This window comes from Quercus robur, chromosome 4 (assembly GCF_932294415.1).
Source record: "Quercus robur chromosome 4, dhQueRobu3.1, whole genome shotgun sequence".
Classification (NCBI taxonomy): domain Eukaryota; kingdom Viridiplantae; phylum Streptophyta; class Magnoliopsida; order Fagales; family Fagaceae; genus Quercus; species Quercus robur.
In genome coordinates, this window is record NC_065537.1 from 65,923,568 (window position 1) to 65,930,112 (window position 6,545).

General features: G+C 29.8%; 1 pseudogene; it reads left to right on the top strand.

The window, feature by feature from the left end:
* The first annotated feature begins 295 nt into the window (after positions 1–295).
* Positions 296–5,686, top strand: LOC126722415 (monooxygenase 1-like; annotated as a pseudogene).
* Positions 5,687–6,545: the final 859 nt, after the last annotated feature.

Here is a 6,545-nt window from a genome sequence, read left to right on the forward strand (position 1 = left end):
TGATAGAGAGTTGGCTTTTCTTCTTGGTTTCCAAATCTTTTCCATGTGGGACTCTAATACAAATTCTTCTGAGCGTGGTGAGCAAGGATTTCCATTTTCGGATCATAGGGCTTTTCTAGGCGATAGAGATTTCGGATCATGGGCCCTTACTATGTCTGTCAGCGATGGGCCTTCAAAGCGCATGGGATCATCTTTATACAGGCCCAACAGTTCCAATCCGTCAGGCCCATTAAGGTAGGCCCATCAGGCTCTATATTTTATCATCTTCACGTTTCATTTATTGGCTGCACATCTCTAACTAAACTACGTAAGTACGTTTGCTCTATATATATAAATAAAGACAACCCATCTGGTGCGTGGTTTAAGCAAACAAGACTACAAGTACTACAAAAGAGAGAGAGAGAGAGAGAGAGAGAGATGGAAGTTGCAGAACATAAGGAGATAGTAATTGTTGGTGGTGGGATATGTGGCTTAGCCACTGCACTTGCCCTTCACAGGTTATATATTTCTTTTTAATATATTCTTACTTTTAAAATATGCTTTATGCATTTTTTTTTTTTTTTTTTGGTGCATAAATAATAAATATGCATTTTTTTTTCTTTTTCTTTTTCATTGGTTGTTGGCTATGAGTAATCATGTTTGTAAATGATTTTGAAAAGCTCATTGATAGGATTTGAATCTGACTATAACCTAGTCCTACTCTCTCTCTCTCTCTCTCAAAGAAAAATAGATATGATAGTTTAGGTTGGGCTTCAATTTAAAATAGATAAATTGTAAATAAACTCGGTCCTAAGTCTTGCCTAAGCTTTAATTAAAAACCAGCCTAAAGGCATCAATAATCTATTATTTATTCATAAAATGAAAATATCGCATATTTTTAGATTGATAATGTATTTTTTTTTTTTTTTTAGAAATAGATTGGTGTATAATAATAATAATAATAATAATAAGTGAAGTTGAGAGAAACTCAAATTACAATTCCAAATTAGAGTTTTAATTTTGCGCCATGTGTCCCAAATATTTATTCTTAAAGAGTTTTATTTTTTAATTTTAGAATAAAATGTTGGGCCACATCATAAATATTCATCCAAATGAATTATTATATACAAAAACCAAAATGTCTAAAATAAATGAATCGTTAAAAAAAAGTGTTTCACAGTAATAAATAAATATGGAGAATTTACATTTTATACCTAATAATATCCTTACAATTTTTTTAAAGAGTTAACAAAATGTAAAAATGACTTTCAATAGTATTTAAATTATATATACAAGAATTATATTATGTATTTTTATTGTATATTCTTTAAGTTTATCCGTGCATATACATGGGATTACAAGCTAGTTGTATTTAACAGAAATATCCTAATTCTTTTTCTTCGTATTCTAATTTTCAAAATACTTAATTTCTCATTAATTTATTTTTTCAATTTAATCATTAAAAAATTCTTTAAAATAATTACTGACAAATTCATTACTCATAACTTTGTGGTTCAAAGGCCAGTGGAAAGAGACAAAGGAGTTATGAATTATTGTAGAAAGACTTGAGTTTCAACTTATTCAAAATTAATTATCATCTTTAAGGAAAAAAAAAAAAGAATTAAGAAAAGAAACCACAGCTTTCTCTCATTAATAATTGAATAATGGATGTTGAAGTGGACAATAATACAATACTTGTGTGATAAAAATCCTAAGTGGGAGTTGAGTCCACAAGCTACCCAAATGGCCCTCAATCAGTTGTGTTGGCTATGTAGATGGATTAATTCTTCTCAATTGGCTTATGTTAGCCCTCCTTTATGATTTTTTTAGTCTCTCAGTCCCTCTTACTTGGTTTTTTAATAAATTTAAAAAGAAAAAAAAATTAGTTCTTTGAGTTTTAGGTTAGGTTGTTTAGCCATATGACTATTACAAGTAAACTCTTTTCTGGTATAAAAAAAAGAAGAAGAAAAAAAAGTAGTATTTCAATCTTCAGGCAATTTTATAGCCACAAATAAGCATTATCCTTGTGTAGACTTCAACATCCCAAGGTCCAAAATGAGCTCCACAATTTTCAACAGTGAAGTATGTCAGTATGACACCTTTGGATGGTGACTTGTAGAAACTTTGAAACATAAAGTTAGCAGTATTTATTGGGCTACTTTGACAAAAGTGCATTTTCTTTTGGGCTTATTTGAATTGTTCAACAAATGTGATTTGTTGAAGCTGATTGCTTTCATCGGTTTGATAATGAGTATAGGAAGGGCATCAGCACCTTGGTTCTTGAAAGAGCTGACACTTTGCGAGACACAGGAGCTGCAATAGGCATTCAGACAAATGGTTGGCGTGCACTTGACCAACTTGGTGTTGGCTCAAAGCTTTTAGACAAACTGCAATTCCTCTTATAGGGTAAGCATTGCCCAATTGTCTATGTCTGGCAATAGGTTTTATTTTATTTTTATTAAAAGATAGAATTCAATTATTATAGTTAAATAATAGAGGGATTACAAGAGAGAGGAATGGATCAATTTTATGAATTCCAAGAACCATTAGGTTTAACAACATCTACACAAAATATATATATATATATATATATATTTATATTAGAAGTTACACAATGTAACTTTTTGACTTGAATAGTAGAATACACAATGTAAATTTTTATTTTTATTTTTATTTTTATTTTTTTTTTCTATGAATAATATATTACGTAACTTGAACATAGTTTATCTTTTATTAAAGAGGAATGGATCAATTTTATGAATTCCAAGACCCATTAGGTTTAACAACATCTACACAATATATATATATATATATATATATATATATATTAGAAGTTACACATTGTAACTTTTTGACTTGAATAGTAGAATACACAATGTAAATTTTTATTTTTTATTTCTATGAATAATATATTACGTAACTTGAACATAGTTTATCTTTTATTAATTATGACTACTATGAATCTTTGTGTATATTAGGTTTCGAGACGTGTCTGCCAACAATGTTTCACTAAAAGAAGTTCCTATCGGGTATGCTCTATTTTCTTTCAATGAAAACACATTTCAATTGTTTTGAATAACATTAGCTCTCCGAGTGATCATTTGCTATTAATTTACTATATATGTGATGGAATGGCAAACAACCTAGTTTGGGAGGATTATTATTCTCTACTTAAAAATAAAAATTTTGGAAGATTAATAAGGTTGAAAAGTAGAAAAGAAGTTAAGAAACCACTATATGATAGTTATTGTAATTTGCAAGTTCAACAAGAGTGAGGATAATAAACGCAATCATCCTATTTGGAGCAACTTTTTTTTTTTTTTTTTAGTTAAAAAGTAGAGTTTTAAAAAGTTGTACAGTATAATTTGAAACTACTTTACCAAACGATACACATTGTTAACTTATTATGTTATATGCTAGTTGTGCAAAGTTTTAAGAGTGATATTGCAATTATTCACAAATTTATTATATAAATTTTATAAATTAATATTTTAATTTTTAAATACAACACAGAAAAATTAGAAATTTATTTATTATATTATTGATGTGATACTGATAACATTTTATGATTTTGTAGGTTAAAAAAAAAAATTATACTAATAGTAGCTAGTTTTAGCATTTTCTAAGTTTTAAACGTCTGCATGAGTTTTTGCAAGAACCTATTGGGCCTACAATGTTGGACTGCATGGCTTATTTATGTTCATTTTCTTAATTGCAAAAACGTCTCCTTTGATTTTGTTAACATCTTGGTTTTGGACAGATCTGGAGAAGCTCGATGCTTAAAAAGAAGTGTTCTCATGGAAACCTTAGCCAATGATCTACCTATTGGGACTGTATGCTTCGGATGCAGAATACTCACTGTTAAATTGGATGCAATAACTTCGTATCCTATCCTAGACATCCTACAACTTCAAGATGGGAGGGTTATTAAAGCCAAGGTATAATTCTAATTACACTAATTAAAAGTAATAGCGGAAAATCATGCATGGCAAACTAATTAGCTAGTGGTTCACATTTCCCCATTGTTTTTTATTTTATTTATTTATTTATTTATTTTGTTATAACTCTGCAGGTTGTGATTGGGTGTGATGGAGTAAATTCAGTGGTTGCTGATTTTTTGGGGTTAAAACCTCCAAGAGTTTCTCCCACTTCTAATGTGAGGGGTTTTACTAACTACCCTAGTGGACATGGGTTTAGTCCTGAATTTGTCACAATAAATGAGGACCATGTTTTTCTAGGAAGAATTCCACTCAATGACAAATTGGTTTACTGGTTCATAGCTCGTCCAAGGACACCACAAGGTAATCCTAACTATTATTTTCTGAGTTGTTTTTTGTAGGCTTTGTAGGAAAACAATACATGAAGGTGGTATTGAATATGTGCACAGAAGATATGCAAAATATGAATATTATTCCAAAGATTATTAATCTCTTTTATCATGGTTTTCCTTTTGAAGAATAAATTATTTTCACACCTTGTATATATTTTTTTTTTCTTATCTTTATAAGAAAAATAAGAGGTATACAAATTAATAGCATTGTCCTTGTTCAGTTCTTAAATAAGAGATATTTTTCTTAACATTTGCTTTGATTATCAGTATGTAGTTCAGCTGCACTCGTATCTAATAGAGAACAATATAAGATAACCTTAAGACTATTACAAAGTAGCCAAGATATTTGTAATTCATCTCCACCTTCTTATGTTAATTTCCAACTAAGACGTTTAGGTACAAAACCTCCCTCCTCCATTATAACTATTGAATTATATATTTTTTAAAATGACTATTACAAAGTATATATATATAACATTACCAAAGATGGTCTATCATATGGTTTTAAAAAAATATGAACTTAATTACAAGTTCTAGACGGTGATTGCTGTTAGCAATAATTGTCAATTCTTAGTGTAAAACTCATGCACACAAAAACCATCTTAAACTTTCACTTCCTAGTTATTTATCATCTAACGTTTGTATGTATGGAATATTTTTTGGACAGATTCAATAGTTTCAAAAGATCCGGAGCTAATGAGAAATTCATCTATGGAGTCAATAACCGACTTCCCAAATGAAATGGTGGAGATGGTAAAGAATAGTGAACTTACTTCCTTGACTTTAACAGGCACAAGATATCGTGCCCCATGGGACTTATTACTTGAAAGCTTTAGGAAAAGCACAGTAACAGTTGCTGGAGATGCCATGCATGTCATGGGTCCATTTCTTGGACAAGGTGGCTCTGCTGCACTAGAAGATGCAGTTGTTCTTGCTCGGTGCTTGGCAAAAGAGATGTGTGTGAGGACTGCGACTGATCCAAAAAGAAACAGGAATAGAATAGAAGCAGCCATGGATCAATATGTAAGAGAGAGGAGGCTGAGATTGGTGCACTTGTCTACCAAAGTTTATTCTATTGGATCATTGCTTGAGTCTTCATCGCTAGTGATAAAAATCATATGCATTGTGCTAATGATTATCTTTTTCCGTGACCGACTTGGTCATACACGATATATTGCGGCAAGCTTTAATGTTAGGAATATTGTAACACACCCAAGTATTAGTTTTGTGAAATTTTAATGAATTTTTCTCTTTGTATTAAAAATAAGCAACTTTGATTCTAATATTTGTCATTTGTAGTTTGGCATGAGGTATTATGTTTCATTTGTGTACTTTAATACAATAACATTAAATATTATATCATGGCTCTTGAAGCTCCATTTAGTGTTCCAAATGCTTGATATGGTTTAATACGATGAACTAGAGCAACAAATTATGGTCCTTTAGCATGGGTTGAGGCGGAGTTGCAAATACGTATTTTGCTTTGTATGATTTGAAGTAACACTCACATAGTTCCATAACTTTATTCTAGATTATTCTTTTGTCAATTCCACCATTTTTTCTCACATTTTTCATATTATTATTATATATCATTCAAATGTCATTTACTTTTCAATCTAAAAGTGCATGGGTTAAACTTATTTAAAACAAGTAAGTTATTAATAAGTTATAGATGGAATGATTTTTTTAATCGCTAAATTATATCTTGGTATTTGATGACCAAGATGGATATTGGGAAAAAAATACCTAAGCTAGCAGTAAGTTTAACAAAGTTATTAGCCAATATATAGAAATCTGATAGTGTAAGTACGCGATGTAATTGAACATAGCCTATCATTTATCAATTATGACTAATAAAAATCATTGTGTAAATTAGGTTTCAAGACATGTCCACCAACAATGTTTAGTTGAAAGAAGTTCCTATGGGTATGCTCAATATACTTTCAATGATAATACATTTCAATTGATTTGAATAAAATTCACTCTTTGAAATATTTGCTTCTAATGTATTAATATATTCGATGCAATGACAAAAAACCTATTTTGAAAAGATTTCTTCTCAAAAAAATATTTAGAAAAGATTAAGGTTGTTTCTTGAGAAGCTAAAAATAGATTTTAAAAACTTTATATGACAGTGTATTGCAAATGGGAGATACATAATATATATATATATATATATATATAATATGCTATCATCCCCGTTCAGCAAAACTTATTTATACATTTTTTGAAAAGT